The following is an 11844-nucleotide window of genomic DNA, read 5'->3' as shown; positions in this document are numbered from 1 at the left end:
GGTTCCCGAGGCTTCGCCATAGGGCCCGGTTCCGTTTGGAGTTATGCTGTGATATGGCTCGGGATGCGATACGCTCACCGATGATTATGATTATGTTCGGGGATGTACGGAGATTTGAAACCTTCTGGTGTTATGCTGTGTGTGGCGCCAGCGTCGGAGTGGCGACCACGTTCTTAAGCGTTTGCATGATTTTATTTGCATAAAATATATGTATACGATTTCGATGCAGATTTTGACATACCAGTTTGTACCCCACTTTGACATCTGATTTGCTTTCGGTTTTGATCCGTATTTCTGTACTCCGTGCTTTACATACTCAGTACATATGAACAAGCTTTGGAGCAGCTATTAACTTGTGCAAAAACCCTAGCTACAATGCTCAAGTTTTTCTTGAAATCTACCAACCCTAGGAAATATTCTAACACATGAACACTTGATTCTTGCTATTGTATACCCGACCAGCACTCTTTTATCCGGAGTCTATATTTTGGTATAGTATTCTGCTATTGTATATATGTACGCTATTCAGGGGTACGACGGGGCCCTGTCCTGTCTTATGTTTCTGTTATTACTGTTCGTAGAGTTCTGTAGACACATATGTGGGTTGTGTATATGTTCTGGGAAATACGTATTCTGTGATGGCCTTATCGGCTTCTGTGCGCTACATCTGCTTATGTACGATAGCTTGTGACTCTGTTTGGCTTTATATATTTATGTATCTAATTTATATGTTGGTTTGGGGTTACTGGGTACGTAAGGTGTCCTGCTCGGACACGAGTCGCGGCCTACGGGGTTGGGTCGTGACAGAAGTGGTATCAGAGCCAGGTTTGGTTCTCGGAATGTCTACAGACCGTGTCTAGTAGAGTCTTATTTATCGGTGTGTTGTGCACCACATCTATAAACAGGAGGCTACAGGACATTTAGGATGTTACCCTTTCTTTGAATCTTAGATCGTGCGATAGAGCTGTATGGTTAGGATGTTTCTCTTCCTACGAATTGCTGTATCTACAGCGAGGCTCCAACGAGCAACAGTGTCAGCATTTGGGAAATTGTTTCTGATCCTCTTTTTGCAGGTGACTGTAGATTGACAAAGAATGAAAAGGACAGCTTCTGACGATGGGGATAGGGGTGCTAAGAAGGCCCCCAGGATATCACCAGGACCGAGTAAGCAGAGCCCCAGCTACTCGATTGAGACAGACCCTTCGGAGGATCCATTCATACTTCAGAGTAGGGAATAGCTCCGTAACATATCATAACATATCAGATGGCCACATCATATCATATCATATCATATCATATCATATCATATTAGAACATAGGTGTACATGGCACATCATACTCCGGACCCATGTACATGTCATACCTGCCCCCTCACATCGAGGCACGGCGAACAATGCAGTGGAATACGCTTGATAACAAATCCTGGCCCGGGCTCAGTGAAGGAAGCATTGAGGCATCCACGAGTGGAGTAGTGAGAAACTTTTGCATCATAAAATATTTACAAAGACTCGACAGAATAATCCGAATGACAGGTCATTTAAGAAAGAAATCAGACGATAGTCATAGCACGTACCTTTCGGATGTCGCGGGGGATTATATCGAATTAAAGCTTTTGGGATTGTTTGAACATATCAAAATATAACATTTACAGAATCTCGATAGCATAACTCAGATGGCAAATCATATAAAAGAGATTGAACGGTAATCATAGCGTATGCCTTTCGGATGTCACGATGGTTTATATCAAAATAAGCTTTCTGAAATCGTTTTCATGTTTCAAAATGCATTATGGAAGTCAACGAAATAATTCAAACAAATGTCATATGGTAGTTAGGAGAGTAGCCAAGAGTTTCCTTTGAATTCTACTTCAGAACAAGTCAAACGGAACAAATCAGAAAAATCCGGGAGTAGTGGGCCCACCTCGGGTCAAACGAGGTGGCGGACACAAAGTATGTGTAATAAACTTTAAGGAGTCTCTTATGAGGGTTTTAAGGTAATCCGATTTTATTTACCCAAGTTCTAGGTATTTAAACAACTTTCCTAACCATTTGCAACATAATTAGTTCAATTCCACTGAATGGAAAAGGGACAAATTTAGACGCGGATTCCGAAGAGTAGAGTAGTCCCCGAGGTCCAACTTCAAACCTAATACATCTAGGACATGCCAAGAGAAGGAAAGAGTGAGCTTTACATACTTTTCTTGGCTTTTACGCTCGCCAAACCTCAACTCCCGTTTCGTCCGAAACCTATAAATGGTCACATTTACCAAATGTTACTTGTCTACAAAAATTTCGGCAGCACCTCCCCTATAAATACGACACCCCGAGAATTCAACTCGGCCAAAATAATTCAACAACAACCCAACAACAACAACAATCACTACAAACCACAATATGTCACAACTAGTCTTCTTTCCAACATAATGAAATAACTTTCATTCCGACTTCACATTTTCAAATCAATACCAACATGCTCATATTCATTACTAATCAAGATCATTACAATAAGATTTGGAAGCATTTCATATCATTTCTACAATATATTCAGAAGATATATAAAATATACAAACTTTCCACAAAAGGCATTATTCATCCAAAACTTCTAATCTTTAACATACTAATTCATAACATGTTTCCATCTTCTAATTTCATCAACAATCGTCACAATTGCACCTTAACAACCTCATTTCCTCAATTACATAATTTATAATAGAATCACATACTTTCTAACAACAACTCAACAACAAATTTTTCATGCTACTTGAACTAGAACTCTTCCATTTGCATCACAAGGTCACAACAACACAACTAACATACCAAATAAAATCGACTCAACTCCCCTTCACCATATAGCACCCCACGGCCTCAACACACACACACACACATACACACACACGACTTACACACCACACACAACACTTCTAAAATTTTCACTAAATTCTAATCATCATAACAATATAAGTTTTCCATAAAAAGAATGCAATTCTTACCTTCCTCCAATTTCTTCACTTGGCTAAAACTTCCAACTTGCAAGAATATGAATTTTTCTTGTTCCAATGAGCACTCCAACTTGCTAAGGACCATTAAATTGGTAGAAAATGATTTTTGAAGGGATTTTTTTCCTTGGTCTTGAGCTTGGCCGAAAATGGCCTAGAGCTTTCTCCTTTTTTTTTTTTCCAAGTCTTGAAATGTCTAGAATGTTATGGGGACAATTAGAAGACTTGATCTTCTTTTAATATTGTTCATTAACCTTTTATGTGGGCTTAAGCCCACACCAATTTGGATGGCCAACTGGGCCAAACTCAAGTCCACCCATTTTTTTTATTTTTTTTTCTACAATTCATGAACAAAATTATTTTTCCAATTTCCAAATTTGCCCTTCGTCTTCCCCCATATTTTTGCGTCCATAATTCTTACAAACATCTTGTGTACTAATTAAGGTTGAAGTGTATGCTTGCACTTAACCTCCCACAATTTGTCTTGAATTATCCGAATGCACAAAAATGCGGGATATAACACTATATATACATCTGTCTACGAGCCTCTACAAGGAGTATAAAACACCATAAGGACGGGACAGAACCCCGCCATGCCCATATATACATACAAAAGAATAGTCCCAGCTGAACTGTAGCTCCGAAACAAATAGAGCGCTCTTGTATAGTCGCTGACGAAGAAACCTAAGGGTCCGGTCCGTCTCCCTGTCTGCCTGCGGGCATCAACGCAACGTCCATGAACAAAAAGGATGTCAGTCGTAATAATGTACTGAGTATGTAAGGCTCGAATAACAACATAATAAAATTATGAAAGAAGCATGAGATAGGAGAAATAACATGTACATCTGATTGCCTCTTAAGGCAAATATCATGCATGTTTGAGGCAAATATCATGCAGGTTTACCTTTTGACAAAAAACATTTTCATATAATAATAATTTAAGTGTTAGTGCTGCAGAACGTGTAGGCCGATCCGTATATCATATCATCCAACGTCCGGGGCATCCCTCATCCGGGTAACATCATAATCTGCCCACTGCAGTGGTGTGCATATCTATGTGCCTGCCCGGCTGACTCTAGCGTGATGCGGTGTGAGAAAATACATACATATATATAAAGCATACATGAGAGCCCAAATAAAAGCCATAAATCTAGCGGAGTGACGTAAGGTCGGTAATCTCCGATGTGTCATTATGGAATCATCATCGCTATATCTTACCTTGAAGGAACAATTACTATAAGATGAGATCAACAACAATGAATAAAAATCAATAATCAAATAACAAGCTCAATAATATCATAATAATATCAAGACCTATAAACTTTGGTATCTTTAGAAATGAAATCATCATCATCATCATGAAGAGCACTTATCAATGATATCATACGAACCTTCAGAATCATGAGCTTCTAGCATTTTAGGGATTAGGGATATTGAGGATATCATTTATAGGTTCACAACAAAGGAATCATGCCTTTAGAAAGAATTGTTATCCCTGACATACATTTACATCTTCTTAACTACTTAACATTCTTCTCCCAAGCTTGTAAATCTACATTCAAGAGGACTCTTTCTAAAGTTAGGTCTTGAAAATGCTCATAAGCCCAAACTAGGATAATTAGTGAGCTAACGGAATTTGGGCAGCACTTCCCCTATTTTATCTTCTTCCACCCAATGGAAAATCAGCTCCTAAGAAACAATAACAACATCAACAATGCCATGATCAAGAGTTTTCATTCAAATTATATCCAATACAATCCTAAAACCTCTTCTCATAATCAATTTATAACAACAACCTCCACACAACCTCTTATAAACTTGTATACAACACTCCTTCATCATTATTATTATCCCTCGTAACGAAATTATTCTCAAAACATGCTAATATTTATAGTTCAAGTTAGTTCACAGCCCAAAATATCATAAGTTTCATATTTGAACTTTTTCTTTCATAATTTCCTTCAGCATTATGACTTACTAATCTCCAAATCTACTCAATATAAGAAATAAAAAGAGAACATACCTTAATATTGAAAAACCCTAACTCCCCCAACCTTGTTCCAAACCCAAAACAACCATAAATTTAACTATGAGCAAGGATCATCATCATCTATGAGTTAGCTTAGGGTTTTTGAAACTTAATTCTCACTTGATTTAGCTTAGGATGTGTATAGATATGTAGAGGAGGTGGAGAGACCTTGAAAAGTCAAGAGGATTCTGATTTTTGGTGTAAGAAATGATCCAAGTCATGGCCCTTTTATTCATAGGAGAGAGAGAATTTTCCACCGCCTGCCATTCGACAGTAAGGTCGACGGTTCGTCGACTCGCAACCGTCAAATGGCTGCAGCCCCAGATTCTCAGAGAGTTATCCAACGAGCAAGTTGTCGATCTATCGACCAGTCGACGGTCCGTCGACTTGACTGTTGATTTGCTCTGATGTCATACTCAGTTTTCGGGTTTATTCCACCTCTAATCCCCCCGATACTTGCTATACGCAACTTTAACTTTTGCATACATGAAATAATCATGTAGTATCTCTTATAACCCTGAAAACAACCTCACTTACTAACTTCATGTCGGCTATCTTACGGCAATACTCAGCATATGAAATATGGGGAATAACATCCCCCCCCCCCCCCCCCCTATTAGAACATTCGTCCCCGAATGTTAAACTCTTAGGGATTCTACAAGAATTTCACCAGAGTTTCCCCTGTAACTATACCACTGCCATCATGTCACCACAACCTAAAATATACAATGCCTCACAGGGCCACAATAATAACAACAACAACACAATAATGATGGCCCCACATGACTAAGAAATCATAAAATGAAAGCATTACGCTCCTGAAGACAATAGTGTCTCTTTCTGAACCTCTTCTGGCAGTGGAAAAAAATGTGGATACCTGGACATCATAATTTCTTTAGTTTCCGAAGTCATTTCTTCCTTATTCCTATTTCTCCATAAAATTTAACTGAAGCTGCATCTCTAGTCCTTAACCTCCGAACTTGTCTATCTAGGATAGCAATGGGAACCTTTTCATAAGATAATTGCTTGGTAACCTGAACATCATCTACAGGTACAATTCTAGAAGGATCTCCAATACACTTGTGAAGCATTGATTCATGAAAAACTGGGTGAACCATCTCCAAGTCTAGAGGTAAATCTAACTCATAAGCCCTCTGGCCTACCTTGCATACAATCCTGTAAGGCCCAATATATATCGAACTAAGCTTACCCTTTCTGCCAAATCTCATCCCAAACCCGACATACCGCGGTCAGGGGTCCAGCGATCAATGTCGCAGATACCGCGGTCAGGAGTCCAGCGGTCAATATCAGAAATGCGGCATGCCGCGGTCAAGAATCCAACGGTCAATGTCGCACACACCCGCGGTCAAGAATCCAGCGGTCAACATCACAAATGCGGCATACCGCGGTCAAGAATCTAGCGGTCAATGTCGCACACACCGCGGTCAAGAATCCAGCGGTCAATATCACATAGTGCGCACAATAATATAAATGCCAACTTTATTACTTTCCAAACATAAATCACATATGCCAGAATCATGCATCACACAAGAATCGTATATCAGGAAAAATACAGAAGGTAAGTAGCTTATCCAGAATATCAGAATACATACTTTTATATCATACAAGAATAGTTCAAGTGAGACAAACGAAGGAAGTTTCAGAACTTGTGGGCCCACCTCGGGTCAAGTCGAGGTGGCGGATATAAATTACAAACATTGGACTCTATGGAGTCATCCATGAAGGTTTCAAAGCGAGCCGATCACGTCTGTACGGGTTATGGATGTTTGAACAGTTTTCCAACAAAACTTAAGGACTATAATTCAATTGTGCTGAATGAATAGTACCAAAATTCAGACTCGCTTTTCTATGAGCAGAATAACCTACGAGGCTCAAATCCGAATCTAGTACACCTAGGACATGCCAAGAGAAGAAAAGGGGTAGCTTTACATACCTTAGTTGCGCCTTACGCTCGCTCAAATTCGATTCCCGTTTCGCCCAAAATCTACAAATGGTCATATTTACCAATTGTGAGTTATAGCTTCTAAGAGTTCAACTTAAAGTCATGTTTATCTACCGAAATTTTGGCAGCATTTCCCCTATATATATAGCATCCCCGAGACTTAGCTCGGCCCAATATATCCACAACAACAACCCAACAATCCAACAACATCATCAATTATCATAAGACGCACTATATCACAAATAGTCCTCTTTTTACATAAAACGACACTTTCCATTCCAACTTCACCATATCAAGCTAATATCATTATTCTCATGTTCATTCACTAACTCAAGGTTATTCAAACATATTCTAATAACATTCCAAACATCATTCACGAATTCAAGTATTTCCACCAATTCCATATTCCATCCGAAACTTCAACGAATGCAACAATACTACCAACTTACATTGTTTTCTTCCAAATTCGTCAACAATTACCAAAGTTCACATTTAAATTCTTATTTTCACAATCATACGAAAATCATATAAAAATCACATAAATTCCCCATAACGACATACATCTCATTTCAACCAAATTCATTCAACTTTCACTTCCAATATAAATTCCACCATAGCCACAACTAGATTACAACATAAAATTCAACTCATATTATCTATACAACATTGCACATACACGGCCACATAAACACATACACACCCACTTTGCAAACTTCCATATTTTCATAGTTCCTACTCATTTCAACATACTACAACATAAACAAACCATCATAATATGATAAAAAGGAATAAATTCTTACCTTTTCCTCCAAACTTCTCCTTGCCACCAAACTCACTTTCTTGCCAAAATAATTATACCACTTTGTAGAGAATCTTGAACTTAGTAGAGATACAAGAAGATTTGTATTTTTGAATCAAAGATTGATGAACTAAAATTTTTTTTCTTCTATTTTCCTCTTGGCCGAAACCCTTGGCCCTTTTTGCTCTCAACTCTTTTTTTTTTTTGCTCTTATTTCTTGAAGCTTCTTGAAGACTTATCCCTCATATATAATTAATCACATGATTAATTAAATGGTTTTGGGCCAAGCCACTTGGCCGGCCAACCCTTTGGAATTGGGCCTAATTTTTCTCTTATTTCTTTGAGCCCAATTAATCATGAAGCTTGTTTTGTAATTCCCGAAACTCATTTCTGAAATTTCAAATTTGCCCTTGGCCTCCTCCCGTATTTCCACACCAATGTTGTCATAGCCGACACATTCATACCACGTAAGGTCCACATATGGCCTCATTCGTTACAAGTCAAAATTATTTCAAATTTTCCGAATATGCAAAAACACGGGATATAACAACTGAGTTAATGTTGATTTAATAATGTCTTGAGGAAGAGTTAAAACGCTCCTTAGATTGTTAATGAATTGTTAAACAAGTGCTAAGAAGGTTCCATAAGGATTGTAGATCAAACGAATCGACAAGATTAACTTCGGAAAAATGGAGTTATACGACCACTTATACAGTTCGTATAAGGGTCTGTATAACCTTCACAGGAAGGGAAAATCCCTGATGGTGACGTACGGTCACTTATACGGACCGTATAAAGTTATACGGACCGTATAAAGTTATACGGACCGTATAAGTATCCGTATAACATGATCGGGACTATTTCTTTTTCAAGTATAAATAAGTGATCCAAGTTATTAATTTTCATTTCCCATCTTCCCCAGTTCTCTCAAGAGCTCTAGAATATTCCATATATCATACCAACATAAATTCAAGGTGAATCCATGATCAAACACCTATAATTAGTGGAATCAAGTGCAAGGATACTAACTAGGGTTCAAGGAAGCTAGGAATTCCTTTGGAGTTGAAGTTTGGGTTTTCTCCAAGTGAAGTACTTTCATCCAAAGCTCATTCCTACCTAATCAAAGGTGATTGTTATGTTCATTTCATGCTATTAAAAGTATTGGTTGGCTGAATGACTTAGATTGGGGAGGAAAGTGGAATATGGAGCTCAAATATGGAAACAATGGTATTCTTGAATAATAGTTTAACATGAATCATGATTCTTGAGATGTTATGAGTGAAATCTTGTTGTAAATGATACAAATAACGTTAAAGAAGTATTATATGAGAAGGAATACGGTGTTATGCCACAGCTATGGTCATGAATCATTTTGGTAAGGAATTGTGGGAATTGGATAATGTTGAACTTGACGAAGTTATTGATTATGATATCTTGAATGTTGTTATTGATGTTTGGGAGTTGTTATATTATATGGAGGAATTTGTAGAAACAAAGGAAGTACTGTCCAATTTTCGTTAGCCCTTAGTCGTCTTAGCTTAGCTTCAAGAATGTTTCCAATTATCGAATCTTAGTACGAACTCTCTTGAATGTAGAATTATGAACTTGGAAGGAAGCGTTTAGTCGGCAAAGTTAGAGAAGAAAAAAGGTATGTAAGGCTAGTCCCTTCTTTTCTAAGGCATGACTTCCTTCATCTTTCCATGACTTTCTTATATTCCGGAAATCATAGGTCTATGATTATTAAGTGGTTCTCATGAAACAAAGATAAGAGATGCGTTGTGAATATGACAATGATGATGATGAGTCTAAGTCTAAATATTCTAAAGCTTATGAGATGATAGTCTTATGAAGCTAATGATCCTTATATGATTCCTTGATGTTATTCATTGTTGTCAGGCTCACCTTATAAGGCTAGTTCCTTTAAGGTGAGACATGGTAATCATGACTATTCCATAATGGAATCGGGGGTTCTCGACCTTACGTCACCCCGATAGAGTTATAGCTTTTACGTGAGTTCTTATGCATGCTTTATGATAAGTATATAATAATGAGATTACACCATGCCTAGATGGCCGGGTAGACACCGCTAAGGCGGGCAGCATATACTATATCAGACAATTGAATAAGGTGACGATCAAGAATAAATAGCCACTTCCAAGGATTGATGATTTATTTGATCAATTGTAGGGTGCCAAATGGTTTTCAAAGATAGATTTGAGATCCGGGTATCATCAGGTGAGAGTTAGGGAGGAAGATATTCCTAAAACGGCCTTCAGAACAAGATATGGTCATTTCAAGTTCCGGGTAATGTCATTTGGGCTAATTAATGCACCGGCACTATTCATGAATTTGACGATATTCTGGTATATTCTCGGTCTGAGGTAGAACATGCAGATCATTTACGTACCGTCCTTAGAGTTCTTCAGGCTTGAGAGCTATTTGCAAAATTTTCAAAGTGTGAGTTTTGGTTGAATTCTGTGACCTTTTTGGGTCACATTATTTCAGCTGATGGTATTCGGGTGGATACCCAGAAGATTGTGGCTATGAAGACTTGGCCCAGGCCTACAACACCTATGGAGGTTCGTAGTTTTCTAGGTTTGGCAGGTTATGATAGAAGGTTTGTAGAAGGCTTTTCTTCTATTTCTGAACCATTGACAAAGCTAACTTTGAAATCTGCTAAATTTCAATAGACAGATGCTTGCGAACACAGTTTTCAGGAGTTAAAGAATATATTAACTTCTGCCCCAGTCCTGCCACTTCCAGAAGGATCGGAAGGCTATGTTGTCTATTGTGATGCGTCAGGCGTTGGGTTAGGATGTGTACTGATGCAGCATGGCAAGATGATCACCCATGCTTCAAGGCAGTTGTAGAAACATGAGAAAAATTATCCAACCCATGATCTCGAGTTAGCTGTGGTGGTCCATGCATTGAATATGTGGAGACATTATTTTTATGGTGTCCATGTTGATATTTATACGGATCACAAGAGCTTTCAGTATATTTTCAAGCAGAAAGAATTGAATTTATGGCAAAGGAGATGGTTGGAGTTGTTGAAAGATTGTGATGTTAACATCGTTTATAATCCCGGGAAGGCGAAGGTTGTGGCTGATGCTATTAGTCGTAGATCTATGGGTAGCTCATGTGATGTTCAGCTAGAGAAAAGAGAGTTAGCTCGTGAGCTCCAGCAGTTAGCTAGCTTAGTAGTTCGGGTAATGGACTCGGGCGATATGGGAGCTACCATTAAGAATTCATTTGTCTCGTCACTAGTAGTTGAGGTGAAAGAGCGTGTCACGACCCAACCAGAGGGCCATGACGGGCACCCGATGCTAACCCACCCGAGCACCTCTTATTGTACATTCACATTCACATCTAGGTGGATCACATATCTTATTAATAAATCCAATATATCAACACTATTAATCTTGTTGGGAAACAACACATTTATATCATCATCGACAACACTACCCATATCCATATACACAAGCCGACGAGGCTATCAAAGTGATGTACAAAATATGACCCGACAAAGCTGCAAGACTTCTAACCATACACAACTGTTTACGAGCCTCTAAGAAGAGTATGTCACATCATATAGGCGGGACAGGACCCCGCCATACACATATGTATGTACATAATAGAATAATACCGAAAAGCTATAGCTCCAGATTAAATGGAGCTCCTCTATGCAGTCCTTGAACAAGAAATCTATAGATCAAGCCTGTCTCCCTGTCCACCTGCGGGCATGATGCAGCGTCCACAAACAAAAAGACATCAGTACGAATAATGTACTGAGTATGTAAAGCATAATCAACATCATAGTAGGAGCATAAGAGACAGCATAAGAAATAGCATAAGATATAGCGTAAGATGGGAGAATCAGGGGGTAATAGAGTCATTTGTACCTCTAGTGGCCTTCATCATATCTACTTACTTGTCTTTCATAGGGACCTTCCATTTCTAATGCTTACTCATGCATCTATACATACATATAGATATTCGTATTAGTATTTATACCATACCCGACCACAAGGGTTCGGTGATTCACATACCCGACTATG

Source organism: Lycium barbarum, chromosome 6 (genome assembly GCF_019175385.1).
Source record: "Lycium barbarum isolate Lr01 chromosome 6, ASM1917538v2, whole genome shotgun sequence".
NCBI lineage: Eukaryota > Viridiplantae > Streptophyta > Magnoliopsida > Solanales > Solanaceae > Lycium > Lycium barbarum.
This window is presented reverse-complemented; position numbering follows the sequence as displayed.